This window comes from Oncorhynchus keta, unplaced genomic scaffold, assembly GCF_023373465.1.
Source record: "Oncorhynchus keta strain PuntledgeMale-10-30-2019 unplaced genomic scaffold, Oket_V2 Un_contig_6237_pilon_pilon, whole genome shotgun sequence".
NCBI classification, from domain to species: domain Eukaryota; kingdom Metazoa; phylum Chordata; class Actinopteri; order Salmoniformes; family Salmonidae; genus Oncorhynchus; species Oncorhynchus keta.
The window spans coordinates 70,001-92,500 of record NW_026288746.1 but is presented as its reverse complement, the minus strand read 5'-3'; the positions used below and the strand labels follow the sequence as shown (position 1 = coordinate 92,500).

The 22,500-nt window shown below is 43.6% G+C and overlaps 1 pseudogene; it reads left to right on the top strand.

Annotated features, from left to right (window-relative positions):
- LOC127925763 (adhesion G protein-coupled receptor E5-like) overlaps positions 1 to 22,500 on the top strand; it is a 36,976-nt pseudogene that overhangs the window by 691 nt on the left and 13,785 nt on the right.

The window sequence follows — 22,500 nt, the reverse complement described above, 5'->3', positions numbered from 1 at the left end:
AGAAGCTTTAGCCTACTGTATAAAAAGTAGGACAGAAGACATTAGTGAAGGGATCTACTGTAGATGTCAGAAGTCATTAGTGAAGTAGGACAGAAGGGATACATATAGAGAAGGGATCTACTGTATAGAGAGTGAAGTAGGACAGAAGACATTAGTGAAGGATCTACTGTATAGAGAGTGAAGTAGGACAGAAGACATTAGTGAAGGGATCTACTGTATAGAGAGTGAAGTAGGACAGAAGACATTAGTGAAGGGATCTACTGTACAGAGAGTGAAGTAGGACAGAATACATTAGAGAAGGGATCTACTGTATAGAGAGTGAAGTAGGACAGAAGACATTAGTGAAGGGATCTACTGTACAGAGAGTGAAGTAGGACAGAAGACATTAGAGACGGGATCTACTGTATAGAGATGTGAAGTTAGGACAGAAGACATTTAGAGACGGGATCTACTGTATAGAGAGTGAAGTAGGACAGAAGACATTAGGAAGATCTACTGGGATCTACTGTATAGAATGTGAAGTAAGTAGGACAGAAGACATTAGAGAAGGGATCTACTGTATAGAGAGTGAAGTAGGACAGAAGACATTAGAGAAGGGATCTACTGTATAGAAGTGAAGTAGGACAGAAGACATTAGAGAAGGGATCTACTGTATAGAATGTGAAGTAGGACAGAAGACATTAGAGACGGGATCTACTGTATAGAAGTGTGAAGAAGACATTAGAGGACAGAAGACATTAGAGAAGGGATCTACTGTATAGAGAGTGAAGTAGGACAGAAGACATTAGGGAAGGGATCTACTGTATAGAATGTGAAGTAGGACAGAAGACATTAGAGAAGGGATCTACTGTATAGAGAGTGAAGTAGGACAGAAGACATTAGAGAAGGGATCTACTGTATAGAGAGTGAAGTAGGACAGAAGACATTAGAGAAGGGATCTACTGTATAGAATGTGAAGTAGGACAGAAGACATTAGAGAAGGGATCTACTGTATAGAATGTGAAGTAGGACAGAAGACATTAGAGAAGGGATCTACTGTATAGAATGTGAAGTAGGACAGAAGACATTAGGGAAGGGATCTACTGTATAGAATGTGAAGTAGGACAGAAGACATTAGAGAAGGGATCTACTGTATAGAATGTGAAGTAGGACAGAAGACATTAGAGAAGGGATCTACTGTATAGAATGTGAAGTAGGACAGAAGACATTAGAGAAGAAGGGATCTAGAGAAGGGATCTACTGTACAGAGAGTGAAGTAGGACAGAAGACATTAGAGAAGGGATCTACTGTACAGAGAGTGAAGTAGGACAGAAGACATTAGAGAAGGGATCTACTGTACAGAATGTGAAGTAGGACAGAAGACATTAGAGAGTGAAGGGATCTACTGTACAGAGAGTGAAGTAGGACAGAAGACATTAGAGAAGGGATCTACTGTACAGAGAGTGAAGTAGGACAGAAGACATTAGAGAAGGGATCTACTGTACAGAGAGTGAAGTAGGACAGAAGACATTAGAGAAGGGATCTACTGTACAGAGAGTGAAGTAGGACAGAAGACATTAGAGAAGGGATCTACTGTACAGAGAGTGAAGTAGGACAGAAGACATTAGAGAAGGGATCTACTGTATAGAGAGTGAAGTAGGACAGAAGACATTAGAGAAGGGATCTACTGTACAGAGAGTGAAGTAGGACAGAAGACATTAGTGAAGGGATCTACTGTACAGAGAGTGAAGTAGGACAGAAATCATTAGAGAAGGGATCTCAGGGTGGTAGGACACATTACCCTGGTCTGAGTAGGCCTCAACACATTCAGGTTCGACACAACTAGACCTGCACATCCTGCTATCATGGACCTATATGATTCATATCACTGTGTGAATGTGGATGTCTTTACAAAAGGTTAGCAACACACTCATACACACTCACATACACACACACATACATATACATGTACACACACACACACACACACACACACACAGAGTGGTTGTCTGGTTAATTGACTCAGGGTGGACACTCCCTGGTCTCTCCCTCTTCCCTCTCCCTGCACTCCTGCTCTCATGGACCTCTCTCTTCTCTCTCTCTCTCTCTCCCTCTCCCTCTCTTTACTCCACACTCTCCCTCTCATCTATCTCATGTCTCTCACTCTCTCTCTCTCTCTCTCTCTCTCTCTCTCTCTCTCTCTCTCTCTCTCTCTCTCTGCAGGTCTTCATTTCACTCTACTGGGGAACCTAGAGGCCAGAGATTGCGGCCTGGGCTTCATATTCAAAACAAGAAAACAATGTGATGATACAGATGAGTGTAAAGAGTGGGACAATACCCCAACCTGTGGAAGTAATGCCACGTGTTACAACACACCAGGGAGCTTCTACTGTCAGTGTCTACCTGTGTTCAAATCCACAACGACTGTCAACTTCACCTTTTCTGGACAGTGTACTGGTGAGTATTTGTGTGTGTGTGTGTGTGTGTGTGTGTGTGTGTGTGTGTGTGTGTGTGTGTGTGTGTGTGTGTGTGTGTGTGTGTGTGTGTGTGTGTGTGTGTGTGTGTGTGTGTGTGTGTGTGTGTGTGTGTGTGTGTGTGTGTGTGTGTGTGTGTGGGATGCGAGGGTCTCAGTTCATGGTCATATATAAGTTAGGAAGTGCAGCTCAGTTTCCACCTCATTTTGTGGGCATTGTGCACATAGCCTGTCTTCTCTTGGGAGCCAGGTCAGCCTACGGCCGCCTTTCTCAATAGCAAGGCTATGCTCACTGAGTCTGCATATAGTCAAAGATTTTTAGTGTCAGTCTGTTTAGGGCCAAATAGCATTCTAGTTTGCGCAATTATTTTGTAAATTCTTTCCAATGTGTCAAGTAATTATCTTTTTGTTTTCTCATGATTTGTTTGGGTCTAATTGTGTTGCTGTCCTGGGGCTCTGTGGGGTGTGTTTGTGTTTGTGAACAGAGCCCCAGGACCAGCTTGCTTAGGGGACTCTTCTCCAGGTTAATTTCTCTGAAGGTGATGGCTTTCTTATGGAAGGTTTGGGAATCACTTCATTTTATGTGGTTGTGGAATTTAACGTCTCTTTTCTGGATTTTTATAATTAGTGGGTATCGGCCTAGTTCTGCTCTGCATGAATTATTTGGTGTTTTATGTTGTACACTGTTCCCAATACTACTTCCCCAAACAGAGGTCACTACCCTCACTGTTCCCAATACTACTTCCCCAAACAGAGGTCACTACCCTCACTGTTCCCAATACTACTTCCCAAACAGAGGTCACTACCCTCACTGTTCCCAATACTACTTCCCCAAACAGAGGTCACTGCCCTCACTGTTCCCAATACTACTTCCCCAAACAGAGGTCACTGCCCTCACTGTTCCCAATACTACTTCCCCAAACAGAGGTCACTACCCTCACTGTTCCCAATACTACTTCCCCAAACAGAGGTCACTACCCTCACTGTTCCCAATACTACTTCCCCAAACAGAGGTCACTACCCTCACTGTTCCCAATACTACTTCCCCAAACAGAGGTCACTGCCCTCACTGTTCCCAATACTACTTCCCCAAACAGAGGTCACTGCCCTCACTGTTCCCAATACTACTTCCCCAAACAGAGGTCACTACCCTCACTGTTCCCAATACTACTTCCCCAAACAGAGGTCACTACCCTCACTGTTCCCAATACTACTTCCCCAAACAGAGGTCACTGCCCTCACTGTTCCCAATACTACTTCCCCAAACAGAGGTCACTGCCCTCACTGTTCCCAATACTACTTCCCCAAACAGAGGTCACTACCCTCACTGTTCCCAATACTACTTCCCCAAACAGAGGTCACTACCCTCACTGTTCCCAATACTACTTCCCCAAACAGAGGTCACTGCCCTCACTGTTCCCAATACTACTTCCCCAAACAGAGGTCACTGCCCTCACTGTTCCCAATACTACTTCCCCAAACAGAGGTCACTACCCTCACTGTTCCCAATACTACTTCCCAAACAGAGGTTACTGCCCTCACTGTTCCCAATACTACTTCCCCAAACAGAGGTCACTGCCCTCACTGTTCCCAATACTACTTCCCCAAACAGAGGTCACTGCCCTCACTGTTCCCAATACTACTTCCCCAAACAGAGGTCACTACCCTCACTGTTCCCAATACTACTTCCCCAAACAGAGGTCACTACCCTCACTGTTCCCAATACTACTTCCCCAAACAGAGGTCACTACCCTCACTGTTCCCAATACTACTTCCCCAAACAGAGGTCACTACCCTCACTGTTCCCAATACTACTTCCCCAAACAGAGATCACTACCCTCACTGTTCCCAATACTACTTCCCCAAACAGAGGTCACTACCCTCACTGTTCCCAATACTACTTCCCCAAACAGAGGTCACTACCCTCACTGTTCCCAATACTACTTCCCCAAACAGAGATCACTACCCTCACTGTTCCCAATACTACTTCCCCAAACAGAGGTCACTGCCCTCACTGTTCCCAATACTACTTCCCCAAACAGAGGTCACTACCCTCACTGTTCCCAATACTACTTCCCCAAACAGAGGTCACTACCCTCACTGTTCCCAATACTACTTCCCCAAACAGAGGTCACTGCCCTCACTGTTCCCAATACTACTTCCCCAAACAGAGGTCACTGCCCTCACTGTTCCCAATACTACTTCCCCAAACAGAGGTCACTACCCTCACTGTTCCCAATACTACTTCCCCAAACAGAGGTTACTGCCCTCACTGTTCCCAATACTACTTCCCCAAACAGAGGTTACTGCCCTCACTGTTCCCAATACTACTTCCCCAAAACAGAGGTCACTACCCTCACTGTTCCCAATACTACTTCCCCAAACAGAGGTTACTGCCCTCACTGTTCCCAATACTACTTCCCCAAACAGAGGTCACTATCCTCACTGTTCCCAATACTACTTCCCCAAACAGAGGTCACTGCTGTGCAAACAGGACATGTCAGGACAGGTCTAGGTTCAGTTTTACTGTGTAAGCCTGGATAATGATGATCAGTAAGGGACTATGTAAACTGATCTGAGTGTGGTGCTTATATTACAGTAGGGACTTTCCTCTGTTGCTGTAGATACCGTTATTCCACTGGCAGCTTCCTCTTTCTAGTGTTGAGGCCCAAATGACACCCTATTCCCTGTATAGTGCACTACATTAGACCATGGCCCTATTCCCTGTATAATGCACTACATTAGACCAGGGTCCTATTCCCTATATAGTGCACTACATTAGACCATGGCCCTATTCCCTATGTAGTGCACTACATTAGACCAGGGCCCTATTCCCTGTATAGTGCACTAGATTAGACCAGGGCCCATAGACACTATACAATAGGGTGTCAATTGGGATGCGTATTAGTGATGGTTACCATGGAAACATTTCATCACTGGTGTGCTGTGGGTTTCTGAGGGTTTTAATCTCCAGCTCAACTTCCTCTCTGTCTCATGTCTTCATTTATATCTTAGTTAGTTGGTATCTGATGGTAAACTTGGTTACCCATAGCAACAACTTGGATCTACTATGAGCATGATAAGGATGTGACAGTTTTCATTTGCGTGTTGTGTTGGTGTGGTGTGTTGTGGTGTTGTGGTGTGGTGTTGTGGTGTGTGTTGTGGTGTGTGTTGTGGTGTGGTGTTGTGGTGTGTGTTGTGGTGTGGTGTTGTGGTGTGGTGTGTTGTGGTGTGTGTTGTGGTGTGGTGTTGTGGTGTGTGTTGTGGTGTGTGTTGTGGTGTGGTGTTGTGGTGTGTGTTGTGCTGTGTGTTGTGGTGTGGTGTTGTGGTGTGTGTTGTGGTGTGGTGTTGTGGTGTGGTGTTGTGGTGTGGTTTTGTGTTGTGGTGTGTGTTGTGGTGTGGTGTTGTGGTGTGTGTTGTGGTGTGGTGTGGTGTTGTGGTGTGGTGTTGTGGTGTGGTGTGGTGTTGTGGTGTTGTGGTGTGGTGTTGTGGTGTGGTGTTGTGGTGTGTGTTGTGGTGTGTGGTGTGGTGTGGTGGTGGTGTGTGGTGTTGTGGTGTTGTGGTGTTGTGGTGTGTGTTGTGGTGTGGTGTTGTGTTGTGGTGTGGTGTTGTGGTGTGGTGTTGTGGTGTGGTGTTGTGTGTTGTGGTGTGGTGTTGTGGTGTGTGTTGTGGTGTGTGTTGTGTTGTGGTGTTGTGGTGTGGTGTTGTGGTGTGGTGTTGTGGTGTGGTGTGTGTTGTTGGGTGTGGTGTTGTGGTGTTGTGGTGTGGTGTTGTGGTGTGGTGTTGTGGTGTGGTGTTGTGGTGTGTGTTGTGGTGTGTGTGTGGTGTGGTGGTGTGTGTTGTGGTGTGGTGTTGTGGTGTGGTGTTGTGGTGTGGTGTTGTGGTGTGGTGTTGTGGTGTGTGTTGTGGTGTGGTGTTGTGGTGTTGTGGTGTGGTGTTGTGGTGTGGTGTTGTGGTGTGGTGTTGTGGTGTGTGGTGTGGTGTGGTGTTGTGGTGTGGTGTTGTGGTGTGGTGTGGTGTTGTGGTGTTGTGGTGTGTGTTGTGGTGTGGTGTTGTGGTGTGGTGTTGTGGTGTGGTGTTGTGGTGTGGTGTGGTGTTGTGGTGTTGTGGTGTGTGTTGTGGTGTGTGTTGTGTTGTGGTGTTGTGGTGTGTGTGTTGTGGTGTGGTGTTGTGCTGTGGTGTTGTGGTGTGGTGTTGTGGTGTGGTGTTGTGGTGTGGTGTTGTGGTGTGGTGTGGTGTTGTGGTGTGTGTTGTGGTGTGGTGTGGTGTTGTGGTGTGGTGTTGTGGTGTGGTGTTGTGGTGTGTGGTGTGTGTTGTGGTGTGTGTTGTGGTGTGGTGTTGTGGTGTGGTGTTGTGGTGTGGTGTTGTGGTGTGGTGTTGTGGTGTGTGTTGTGGTGTGGTGTTGTGGTGTGGTGTTGTGGTGTGTGGTGTGGTGTGGTGTTGTGGTGTGTGTTGTGGTGTGGTGTTGTGGTGTGTGTTGTGGTGTGGTGTTGTGGTGTGGTGTTGTGGTGTGGTGTGTGGTGTGGTGTGGTGTGGTGTGGTGTGGTGTGGTGTGTGTTGTGGTGTGGTGTTGTGGTGTGGTGTTGTGGTGTGGTGTTGTGGTGTGTGTTGTGTTGTGGCGTGTTGTGGTGTGGTGTTGTGGTGTGGTGTTGTGGTGCAGGTAACATGCACGTGTGATGGTTGTTAGTTCTCATTGTGTTGTGTTGTTCTGTGTCCTGTTGTGTGGTTGTTGTTGTTGTGCACGTGTGATGGTGGTATGTTATATTGTGTTATGTTGTGTAGTGTTGTGTTGATGTGCAGGTGGGATTGTGTTGTTTTGTTGTGTAGGTGTGAATGTGTTGTTTTGTTGTGTAGGTGTGAATGTGTTGTTTTGTTGTGTAGGTGTGATTGTGTTGTTTTGTTGTGTAGGTGTGATTGTGTCCTGTCGTGTTATGTTCTGTTGTGTTGCACTGTGTAGTGTCGATCCCTGTGTGATGGTTGTGTTTTGTAATATGTATGTAATATGTATGTGCTGTGTAGTGTCGATCCCTGTGTGATGGTTTTGTTTTGTAATATGTATGTGCTGTGTAGTGTCGATCCCGGTGTGATGGTTGTGTTTTGTAATATGTATGTGCTGTGTAGTGTCGATCCCGGTGTGATGGTTGTGTTTTGTAATATGTATGTGCTGTGTAGTGTCGATCCCGGTGTGATGGTTGTGTTTTGTAATATGTATGTGCTGTGTAGTGTCGATCCCGGTGTGATGGTTGTGTTTTGTAATATGTATGTGCTGTGTAGTGTCGATCCCTGTGTGATGGTTGTGTTTTGTAATATGTATGTAATATGTATGTGCTGTGTAATGTTGATCCCTGTGTGATGGTTTTGTTTTGTAATATGTATGTGCTGTGTAGTGTCGATCCCGGTGTGATGGTTGTGTTTTGTAATATGTATGTGCTGTGTAGTGTGAATCCCGGTGTGATGGTTGTGTTTTGTAATATGTATGTGCTGTGTAGTGTGAATCCCGGTGTGATGGTTGTGTTTTGTAATATGTATGTGCTGTGTAGTGTGAATCCCGGTGTGATGGTTGTGTTTTGTAATATGTATGTGCTGTGTAGTGTGAATCCCGGTGTGATGGTTGTGTGTTGTGTTTCCTTCAGTACTGATCTGTGACCAGGTCAAAGCGGATCAGACTCCTGGACAGGTGAGTTCTAAAACCTGACACCTGATGTCACTCATAATGACAAACACTTTAGGGTGACATTCATGGAATATGGCAATAAGCAGTCAGTAAAATAACAAGAACATTTATAGAATATGGCAGTGAGCAGTCAGTAAAAAAACCAGAACATTTATAGAATATGGCATTAAGCAGTCAGTAAAATAACCAGAACATTTATAGAATATGGCAGTGAGCAGTCAGTAAAATAACCAGAACATTTATAGAATATGGCAGTGAGCAGTCAGTAAAATAACCAGAACATTTATAGAATATGGCAGTGAGCAGTCAGTAAAATAAACAGAACATTTATAGAATATGCCATTAAAATAAACAGTCAGTAAAATAACCAGAACATTTATAGAATATGGCAGTGAGCAGTCAGTAAAATAACCAGAACATTTATAGAATATGGCAGTGAGCAGTCAGTAAAATAACCAGAACATTTATAGAATATGGCAGTGAGCAGTAGGTAAAATAACCAGAACATTTATAGAATATGGCAGTGAGCAGTCAGTAAAATAACCAGAACATTTATAGAATATGGCAGTGAGCAGTCAGTAAAATAACCAGAACATTTATAGAATATGTCAGTGAGCAGTCAGTAAAATAACCAGAACAGTTATAGAATATGGTCTTAAGCAGTCAGTAAAATAACCAGAACATTTATAGAATATGGCAGTGAGCAGTCAGTAAAATAACCAGAACATTTATAGAATATGGCATTAAGCAGTCAGTAAAATAACCAGAACATTTATAGAATATGGCAGTGAGCAGTCAGTAAAATAACCAGAACATTTATAGAATATGGCAGTGAGCAGTCAGTAAAATAACCAGAACATTTATAGAATATGGCAGCAGTCAGTAAAATAACCAGAACATTTATAGAATATGCAAAGCAGCCAGTAAAATAACCAGAACATTTATAGAATATGGCAGTGAGCAGTCAGTAAAATAACCAGAACATTTATAGAATATGGCAGTGAGCAGTCAGTAAAATAACCAGAACATTTATAGAATATGGCATTAAGCAGTCAGTAAAATAACCAGAACATTTATAGAATATGGCAGTAAAATAACCAGAACATTTATAGAATATGGCATTAAGCAGTCAGTAAAATAACCAGAACATTTATAGAATATGGCAGTGAGCAGTCAGTAAAATAACCAGAACATTTATAGAATATGGCATTAGCAGTCAGTAAAATAACCAGAACATTTATAGAATATGGCAGTGAGCAGTCAGTAAAATAACCAGAACATTTATAGAATATGGCAGTGAGCAGTCATAAAATAACCAGAACATTTATAGAATATGGCATTAAGCAGTCAGTAAAATAACCAGAACATTTATAGAATATGGCAAAGTCAGTAAAATAACCAGAACATTTATAGAATATGGCATTAAGCAGTCAGTAAAATAACCAGAACATTTATAGAATATGGCAGTGAGCAGTCAGTAAAATAACCAGAACATTTATAGAATATGGCATTAAGCAGTCAGTAAAATAACCAGAACATTTATAGAATATGGCAGTGAAGTCAGTAAAATAACCAGAACATTTATAGAATATGGCAGTGAGCAGTCAGTAAAATAACCAGAACATTTATAGAATATGGCAGTAGCAGTCAGTAAAATAACCAGAACATTTATAGAATATGGCAGTGAGCAGTCAGTAAAATAACCAGAACATTTATAGAATATGGCAGTGAGCAGTCAGTAAAATAACCAGAACATTTATAGAATATGGTCTTAAGCAGTCAGTAAAATAACCAGAACATTTATAGAATATGGCAGTGAGCAGTCAGTAAAATAACCAGAACATTTATAGAATATGGCATTAAGCAGTCAGTAAAATAACCAGAACATTTATAGAATATGGCAGTGAGCAGTCAGTAAAATAACCAGAACATTTATAGAATATGGCAGTGAGCAGTCAGTAAAATAACCAGAACATTTATAGAATATGGCATTAAGCAGTCAGTAAAATAACCAGAACATTTATAGAATATGGCATTAAAATAAAATAACCAGAACATTTATAGAATATGGCAGTGAGCAAAAAATAACCAGAACATTTATAGAATATGGCATTAAGCAGTCAAAAATAACCAGAACAGAATATGACCTGTAAAATAACCAGAACATTTATAGAATATGGCAGTGAGCATTCAGTAAAATAACCAGAACAGTTATAGAATATGGTCTTAAGCAGTCAGTAAAATAACCAGAACATTTATAGAATATGGCAGTGAGCAGTCAGTAAAATAACCAGAACATTTATAGAATATGGCAGTGAGCAGTCAGTAAAATAACCAGAACATTTATAGAATATGGCATTAAGCAGTCAGTAAAATAACCAGAACATTTATAGAATATCGCAAAGCAGCCTGTAAAATAACCAGAACATTTATAGAATATGGCAGTGAGCAGTCAGTAAAATATCCAGAACATTTATAGAATATGACATTAAGCAGTCAGTAAAATAACCAGAACATTTATGGAATATGGCTGTGAGCAGTCAGTAAAATAACCAGAACATTTATAGAATATGGCAGTGAGCAGTCAGTAAAATAACCAGAACATTTATAGAATATGGCATTAAGCAGATGTGAAGGTACTGTATATTATCCAATAGGACTCTGATTTCCAAATACTGCAACTCACTATTGCATCTTATAATACGTTTTAAAATCCCCTCTCTCTCTCTGTTCTCTCTTTCGTTCTCTCTTGTTCTCTCTTTCTTTCTCTCTCTCTCTATGTTCTCTCTCTCTCTCTCTCTCTCTTTCGTTCTCTCTTGTTCTCTCTTTCTCTCTCTCTCTCTTTTTTCTCTCTCTCTCTCTCTCTCTCTCTCTCTCTCTCTCTCTCTCTCTCTCTCTCTCTCTCTCTCTCTCTCAGACCACTTTAGAACCTGGGACTACAATATATGTCAATATTTGTATATTTGCTTTTACCCACATGATGTGAATGAACTTCTCCTCTCTCTCAGACTGTCCCAGGTTTAGCTGGTCTCCTGTCTCTGATGAGGAAAAGCTGTCTGGCGTTAAGTAACTCTGGGGAAGCAGCCGGAGGACTGCTTGGAGAGATGCTCCTGGAGGTTAAACACACACACACACACACACACACACACACACACACACACACACACACACACACACACACACACACACACACACACACACACACACACACACACACACACACACACACACACACACACACACACACACACACACACACGCAAAGACTCACAGAAGCATGCACACTCACACACAGTGAAATCATGTGTGCATATCAACATATACACCTCGTTCACTCATTTCCTGTTTCCTGTTTCTACTTCCTGTGTGTAGAATGTCTTGACAGAGATAGACAGTCTCCTGTCTCAAGGTATCCTAAGCAACAGCCGGGAGGTGAGTAGGTTGATAGGCGCCGTGGAGGACACCTTGATGCTCATCGGGCCACAGCTCAGAGACACCCACACCACCATGGAAACAGACCACACAGGTAACACACACACATACACATGAACACATACACATGGACTTCCACACACAAACACACACATGCACACACATACACATCCTCCTTCACCTTTCTCCTTGTCCTTGTACACAGCTACTGAGCTTGCAGTGAGGAGGGGACAGACTCCGCCCATTGGGCCAATCAGCCTGGCCAATGACAACGTGCGACTGGACACCAGCTGGGAGACAGCCACTGGCAACGGGACGTACCCAGGTAGGCTTGTCATCCTCATCATCATCATCACCATCATATCTATAACTAAGTACTGTATCTTTTAGTACCAGTAACTTTCCAAAAATTCCCAGGTTGCCTAGAAATCCTGGATTCAGCATTTCCTGCTTATTCATATCAAATAAAGTAAAATGGTATTTGTCTCAGGAATCAAAATGCTTACAAGCCCTTAACCAACAGTACAGTTTTAAGAAAAATAAGTGTGAAGAAAAAAATAGGTAAGTAAAAAATAAAACATAATTAAAGAGCAGCAGTAACATAACAGTAGCGATGCTATATACAGGTGGGTACCGATACAGAGTCAATGTGTGGGGGACACCGGTTAGTCGAGGTAATTGAGGTAATATGTACATGTAGGTAGAGTTATTAATGTGACAATGCATAGATAATAACTAGAGAGTAGCAGCAGTGTACAAAAGGGGGTGGGGGGGGGGGGGGCAATGCTAATATTCTGAGTAGCCATTTGATTAGATGTTCTTGGACCTAGACTTGGTGCTCGGTCCTCCTTTTCCTGTAGTCCACAATCATCTCCTTTGTCTTGATTATGTTGAGGGAGAGGTTGTTATCCTGCCACCACATGGCCAAGTATCTGACCTCCTCCCTATAGGATATCTCATCGTTGTCGGTAATCAGGCCTACCACTATTCTGTCGTCGGCAAAACTTAATGATGTTGTTGGAGTCGTGCTTGGCCATGAGCCATGGGTGAACAGGGAGTACAGGAGGGGACTGATCACGCACCCCTGAGGGGCCCCCGTGTTGCGGATCACCTGGGCGCGGCCCTTCAGGAAGTCCAGGTTCCAGTTGCAGAGGGAGGTGTTTAGTCTCAGAGTCCTGAGCTTAGTGAAGAGCTTTGAGAACACTATGGTGTTGAATTCTGAGCTGTAGTCAAGGAATAACATTCTCACATAGGTGTTCCTTTTATCAAGGTGGAAAAGGGCCGTGTGGATTGCAATAGATTGTATCATATGTGGATCTGTTGGGGCTGTATGCAAATTAGAGTGTAGGGTTTCTGGGATAATGGTGTTGATGTGAGCCATGATCAGCATTTCAAAACACCTCCTTATTCCAGGAATCTTCCAACCAGGAAACCTGAAAAACCTGGGGATTCTGGGACAACTACAAGACATTCTGGTAACTTGTTTCATTCTGTGCTTCCCAGGTTTCACTCTGGCTGGGTTGGTGTGTTACAAGACAGTGGAGAAATCTGTCAACAACTCCTTCCAGTACCTCACTGACACGGACACCAACAGAGACACAGCAACCGCCACAGCATCAAAGCCTAGCTACCAGATCAGTTCCAAGGTGGTAACAGCCTTTGTCAGTAACCCAGCAACAGAACACCTCACCCAGCCTGTCATCCTCACCTTCAGACATCTACAGGTAGCATTTGATAATATAACATATGCCGTAGTACTGATGTTAACATATCACAAATGTAAATATTCTAGTATATCATTATCGTACAGCTACAGTTAGGACTTGCATTTTTCCACATACTGACGATGGCCTAACATACTGACGATGGCCTAACATACTGATGATGGCCTAACATACTGATGATGGCCTAACAGACTGATGATGGCCTAACATACTGATGATGGCCTAACAGACTGACGATGGCCTAACAGACTGATGATGGCCTAACAGACTGATGATGGCCTAACAGACTGATGATGGCCTAACAGACTGATGATGGCCTAACAGACTGATGATGGCCTAACAGACTGACGATGGCCTAACATACTGATGATGGCCTAACAGACTGATGATGGCCTAACAGACTGACGATGGCCTAACATACTGATGATGGCCTAACATACTGATGATGACCTAACATGCTGATGATGGCCTAACAGACTGATGATGGCCTAACAGACTGATGATGGCCTAACAGACTGATGATGGCCTAACAGACTGATGATGACCTAACATACTGACGATGACCTAACATACTGATGATGACCTAACATACTGATGATGACCTAACATGCTGATGATGGCCTAACAGACTGATGATGGCCTAACAGACTGATGATGGCCTAACAGACTGACGATGACCTAACATACTGATGATGGCCTAACAGACTGATGATGATGGCCTAACAGACTGATGATGGCCTAACATGCTGATGATGGCCTAACAGACTGACGATGACCTAACATACTGATGATGGCCTAACAGACTGATGATGATGGCCTAACAGACTGATGATGGCCTAACATGCTGATGATGGCCTAACAGACTGATGATGGCCTAACAGACTGATGATGGCCTAACAGACTGATGATGGCCTAACATACTGATGATGGCCTAACATACTGACGATGGCCTAACATACTGACGATGGCCTAACATACTGATGATGGCCTAACATACTGATGATGGCCTAACAGACTGATGATGGCCTAACATACTGATGATGGCCTAACAGACTGATGATGGCCTAACAGACTGATGATGGCCTAACAGACTGATGATGGCCTAACATACTGACGATGGCCTAACATACTGACGATGACCTAACATACTGATGATGGCCTAACATACTGACGATGGCCTAACATACTGACGATGGCCTAACATACTGATGATGGCCTAACATACTGATGATGACCTAACATACTGACGATGACCTAACATACTGATGATGGCCTAACATACTGATGATGGCCTAACATACTGATGATGGCCTAACAGACTGACGATGACCTAACATGCTGATGATGGCCTAACAGACTGATGATGGCCTAACAGACTGACGATGGCCTAACATACTGATGATGGCCTAACATACTGATGATGGCCTAACAGACTGATGATGGCCTAACATGCTGATGATGGCCTAACATACTGATGATGGCCTAACATACTGATGATGGCCTAACATACTGACGATGGCCTAACAGACTGATGATGGCCTAACAGACTGACGATGGCCTAACATACTGATGATGGCCTAACATACTGATGATGGCCTAACAGACTGATGATGGCCTAACATACTGATGATGGCCTAACAGACTGATGATGGCCTAACAGACTGATGATGGCCTAACAGACTGACGATGGCCTAACAGACTGATGATGGCCTAACAGACTGATGATGGCCTAACAGACTGATGATGGCCTAACATACTGATGATGGCCTAACAGACTGATGATGGCCTAACATACTGACGATGGCCTAACATACTGATGATGGCCTAACATACTGATGATGGCCTAACATACTGACGATGGCCTAACATACTGATGATGGCCTAACATACTGATGATGGCCTAACATACTGACGATGACCTAACAGACTGATGATGGCCTAACATACTGATGATGGCCTAACATACTGATGATGGCCTAACAGACTGATGATGGCCTAACATACTGATGATGGCCTAACATACTGACGATGGCCTAACATACTGACGATGGCCTAACAGACTGATGATGACCTAACATACTGATGATGGCCTAACATACTGACGATGGCCTAACATACTGATGATGACCTAACATACTGATGATGGCCTAACATACTGACGATGGCCTAACATACTGACGATGGCCTAACAGACTGATGATGGCCTAACATACTGACGATGGCCTAACATACTGATGATGGCCTAACATACTGATGATGGCCTAACATACTGACGATGGCCTAACATACTGATGATGACCTAACATACTGATGATGGCCTAACATACTGATGATGACCTAACATGCTGATGATGACCTAACATACTGATGATGACCTAACATACTGCTGATGATGGCCTAACAGACTGATGATGGCCTAACATACTGATGATGGCCTAACATACTGATGATGGCCTAACATACTGATGATGGCCTAACATACTGATGATGACCTAACATACTGATGATGACCTAACAGACTGATGATGACCTAACATACTGATGATGGCCTAACATACTGATGATGACCTAACATGATGATGACCTAACATACTGATGATGACCTAACATACTGATGATGGCCTAACAGACTGACTGGCCTAACATACTGATGATGGCCTAACATACTGATGATGGCCTAACATACTGATGATGACCTAACATGCCTAACATACTGATGATGACCTAACATGCTGATGATGGCCTAACAGACTGACCTAACATACTGACGATGACCTAACAGACTGATGATGACCTAACATACTGACTGATGATGGCCTAACATACTGACGATGACCTAACATGATGACTGATGATGGCCTAACATACTGATGATGACCTAACATACTGACCCTAACATACTGATGATGACCTAACATACTGACGATGACCTGACATACTGACGATGACCCTAACATACTGACGATGACCTAACATGGCCTAACATACTGATGACCTAACATACTGACGATGACCTAACATACTGATGATGGCCTAACATACTGACGATGACCTAACATACTGATGACCTAACATGCTGAAGATGGCCTAACATACTGACGATGACCTAACATACTGACGATGACCTAACATACTGACGATGGCCTAACATACTGACGATGACCTAACATGCTGATGATGGCCTAACAGACTGACGATGACCTAACAGACTGATGATGGCCTAACATGCTGACGATGGCCTAACATACTGATGATGGCCTAACATACTGACGATGACCTAACAGACTGATGATGGCCTAACATACTGACGATGGCCTAACATACTGACGATGAACCCTAACATACTGACGATGACCTAACATACTGATGATGGCCTAACAGACATGATGGCCTAACATACTGACGATGGCCTAACATACTGATGACCTAACATGCTGACTGACTGATGACCTAACATACTGACCTAACATACTGATGACCTAACATACTGATATGACCTAACAGACTGATGACCTAACATACTGATGATGGCCTAACATACTGACCTAACATACTGATGATGGCCTAACAGATGACCCTAACATACTGATGATGGCCTAACAGATGACCTAACATACTGATGATGACCTAACAGACTGATGATGACCTAACATACTGATGATGGCCTAACATACTGACGATGACCTAACATACTGATGATGGCCTAACATACTGACGATGACCTAACAGACTGACGATGACCTAACAGACTGATGATGACCTAACATACTGATGATGACCTAACAGACTGATGATGGCCTAACATAACATGCTGACGATGACCTAACATGCTGACGATGACCTAACATACTGATGATGACCTAACATACTGATGATGGCCTAACATACTGACGATGACCTAACATGCTGAATGATGACCTAACATACTGACGATGACCTAACAGACTGATGATGGCCTAACATACTGACGATGACCTAACATACTGACGATGATAACATGCTGAAGATGGCCTAACATACTGACGATGACCTAACAGACTGATGATGGCCTAACATACTGACGATGGCCTAACATACTGATGATGGCCTAACATACTGATGATGGCCTAACATACTGATGATGACCTAACAGACTGATGATGACCTAACATACTGACGATGGCCTAACATACTGACGATGGCCTAACATACTGATGATGGCCTAACATACTGACGATGACCTAACAGACTGATGATGGCCTAACATACTGACGATGGCCTAACATACTGACGATGGCCTAACATACTGACGATGGCCTAACATACTGACGATGGCCTAACATACTGACGATGGCCTAACAGACTGATGATGGCCTAACATACTGACGATGGCCTAACATACTGACGATGGCCTAACATACTGATGATGGCCTAACATACTGACGATGGCCTAACATACTGACGATGGCCTAACATACTGATGATGGCCTAACATACTGATGATGACCTAACAGACTGATGATGGCCTAACATACTGACGATGGCCTAACATACTGACGATGGCCTAACATACTGATGATGGCCTAACAGACTGACGATGGCCTAACATACAGATGATGATGGCCTAACAGACTGACGATGGCATAACATACTGATGATGACCTAACAGACTGATGATGACCTAACATACTGATGATGGCCTAACATACTGACGATGACCTAACATACTGATGATGGCCTAACATACTGACGATGACCTAACAGACTGACGATGACCTAACAGACTGATGATGACCTAACATACTGATGATGACCTAACAGACTGATGATGGCCTAACATACTGACGATGGCCTAACATGCTGACGATGACCTAACATGCTGACGATGACCTAACAGACTGATGATGACCTAGCATACTGATGATGGCCTAACATACTGACGATGACCTAACATGCTGACGATGACCTAACAGACTGATGATGACCTAACAGACTGATGATGACCTAACATACTGACGATGACCTAACAGACTGATGATGGCCTAACATACTGATGATGACCTAACATACTGACGATGACCTAACAGACTGATGATGACCTAACATACTGATGATGGCCTAACAGACTGATGATGGCCTAACATACTGATGATGACCTAACATACTGACGATGACCTAACATACTGACGATGGCCTAACATACTGATGATGGCCTAACAGACTGACGATGGCCTAACATACTGATGATGGCCTAACATACTGATGATGGCCTAACAGACTGATGATGGCCTAACATGCTGACGATGACCTAACAGACTGACGATGGCCTAACATACTGATGATGGCCTAACAGACTGATGATGGCCTAACATGCTGACGATGACCTAACATACTGACGATGACCTAACAGACTGATGATGGCCTAACATGCTGACGATGACCTAACATACTGACGATGACCTAACATACTGACGATGACCTAACATGCTGATGATGGCCTAACAGACTGACGATGACCTAACAGACTGATGATGGCCTAACATACTGACGATGACCTAACAGACTGATGATGGCCTAACATACTGACGATGGCCTAACATACTGACGATGGCCTAACATACTGACGATGACCTAACATGCTGATGATGGCCTAACAGACTGATGATGACCTAACAGACTGATGATGGCCTAACATACTGACGATGACCTAACAGACTGACGATGGCCTAACAGACTGATGATGGCCTAACAGACTGACGATGGCCTAACAGACTGACGATGGCCTAACATACTGACGATGGCCTAACAGACTGATGATGGCCTAACATACTGACGATGGCCTAACATACTGACGATGGCCTAACATACTGACGATGGCCTAACATACTGACGATGGCCTAACATACTGACGATGGCCTAACATACTGATGATGGCCTAACATACTGACGATGGCCTAACATACTGACGATGGCCTAACATACTGACGATGGCCTAACATACTGACGATGACCTAACAGACTGATGATGGCCTAACATACTGACGATGGCCTAACATACTGACGATGACCTAACATGCTGATGATGGCCTAACAGACTGACGATGACCTAACAGACTGATGATGGCCTAACATACTGACGATGACCTAACAGACTGATGATGGCCTAACATACTGACGATGGCCTAACATACTGACGATGACCTAACATACTGACGATGACCTAACATGCTGATGATGGCCTAACAGACTGATGATGGCCTAACATACTGACGATGACCTAACAGACTGATGATGACCTAACATACTGACGATGACCTAACATACTGACGATGACCTAACATACTGACGATGACCTAACAGACTGATGATGGCCTAACATACTGACGATGACCTAACATACTGACGATGACCTAACATACTGACGATGACCTAACATACTGACGATGACCTAACATACTGACGATGACCTAACATACTGACGATGACCTAACATACTGACGATGACCTAACATACTGACGATGACCTAACATGCTGATGATGGCCTAACATACTGACGATGACCTAACAGACTGATGATGGCCTAACATACTGACGATGGCCTAACATACTGACGATGGCCTAACATACTGACGATGACCTAACATGCTGATGATGGCCTAACAGACTGACGATGACCTAACAGACTGATGATGGCCTAACATACTGACGATGACCTAACATACTGACGATGACCTAACATGCTGATGATGGCCTAACAGACTGACGATGACCTAACAGACTGATGATGGCCTAACATGCTGATGATGGCCTAACATACTGATGATGGCCTAACATACTGATGATGGCCTAACATACTGACGATGACCTAACATGCTGATGATGGCCTAACAGACTGATGATGGCCTAACATGCTGACGATGGCCTAACATACTGATGATGACCTAACATACTGACCGTGCTTTTACACCTGCATTGTTTGCTGTTTGGGGTTTTAGGCTGGGTTTCTGTACAGCACTTTGAGATATCAGCTGATGTACGAAGGGCTATATAAATAAATTTGATTTGATTTGATTTGATGATGGCCTAACATACTGACGATGGCCTAACATACTGACGATGGCCTAACATACTGACGATGACCTAACATACTGACGATGACCTAACATGCTGATGATGGCCTAACAGACTGATGATGGCCTAACATACTGATGATGGCCTAACATACTGACGATGACCTAACATGCTGATGATGGCCTAACAGACTGATGATGGCCTAACATGCTGACGATGGCCTAACATACTGATGATGACCTAACATACTGATGATGACCTAACAGACTGATGATGGCCTAACATACTGATGATGGCCTAACATACTGATGATGGCCTAACATACTGATGATGGCCTAACAGACTGACGATGGCCTAACATACAGATGATGATGGCCTAACAGACTGACGATGGCCTAACATACTGATGATGACCTAACAGACTGATGATGACCTAACATACTGATGATGGCCTAACATACTGACGATGACCTAACATACTGATGATGGCCTAACATACTGACGATGACCTAACAGACTGACGATGACCTAACAGACTGATGATGACCTAACATACTGATGATGACCTAACAGACTGATGATGGCCTAACATACTGACGATGGCCTAACATGCTGACGATGACCTAACATGCTGACGATGACCTAACAGACTGATGATGACCTAACATACTGATGATGGCCTAACATACTGACGATGACCTAACATGCTGACGATGACCTAACAGACTGATGATGACCTAACAGACTGATGATGACCTAACATACTGACGATGACCTAACAGACTGATGATGGCCTAACATACTGATGATGACCTAACATACTGACGATGACCTAACAGACTGATGATGACCTAACATACTGATGATGGCCTAACAGACTGATGATGGCCTAACATACTGATGATGACCTAACATACTGACGATGACCTAACATACTGACGATGGCCTAACATACTGATGATGGCCTAACAGACTGACGATGGCCTAACATACTGATGATGGCCTAACATACTGATGATGGCCTAACAGACTGATGATGGCCTAACATGCTGACGATGACCTAACAGACTGACGATGGCCTAACATACTGATGATGGCCTAACAGACTGATGATGGCCTAACATGCTGACGATGACCTAACATACTGACGATGACCTAACAGACTGATGATGGCCTAACATGCTGACGATGACCTAACATACTGACGATGACCTAACATACTGACGATGACCTAACATGCTGATGATGGCCTAACAGACTGACGATGACCTAACAGACTGATGATGGCCTAACATACTGACGATGACCTAACAGACTGATGATGGCCTAACATACTGACGATGGCCTAACATACTGACGATGGCCTAACATACTGACGATGACCTAACATGCTGATGATGGCCTAACAGACTGATGATGACCTAACAGACTGATGATGGCCTAACATACTGACGATGACCTAACATACTGACGATGACCTAACATGCTGATGATGGCCTAACAGACTGACGATGACCTAACAGACTGATGATGGCCTAACATACTGACGATGACCTAACAGACTGATGATGGCCTAACATACTGACGATGGCCTAACATACTGACGATGGCCTAACATACTGACGATGACCTAACATACTGACGATGACCTAACATGCTGATGATGGCCTAACAGACTGATGATGGCCTAACATACTGATGATGGCCTAACATACTGACGATGACCTAACATGCTGATGATGGCCTAACAGACTGATGATGGCCTAACATGCTGACGATGGCCTAACATACTGATGATGACCTAACATACTGATGATGAACTAACAGACTGATGATGGCCTAACATACTGATGATGGCCTAACATACTGATGATGGCCTAACATACTGATGATGGCCTAACAGACTGACGATGGCCTAACATACAGATGATGATGGCCTAACAGACTGACGATGGCCTAACATACTGATGATGACCTAACAGACTGATGATGACCTAACATACTGATGATGGCCTAACATACTGACGATGACCTAACATACTGATGATGGCCTAACATACTGACGATGACCTAACAGACTGACGATGACCTAACATGCTGAAGTGACCTAACAGACTGATGATGACCTAACAGACTGATGATGACCTAACATACTGACGATGACCTA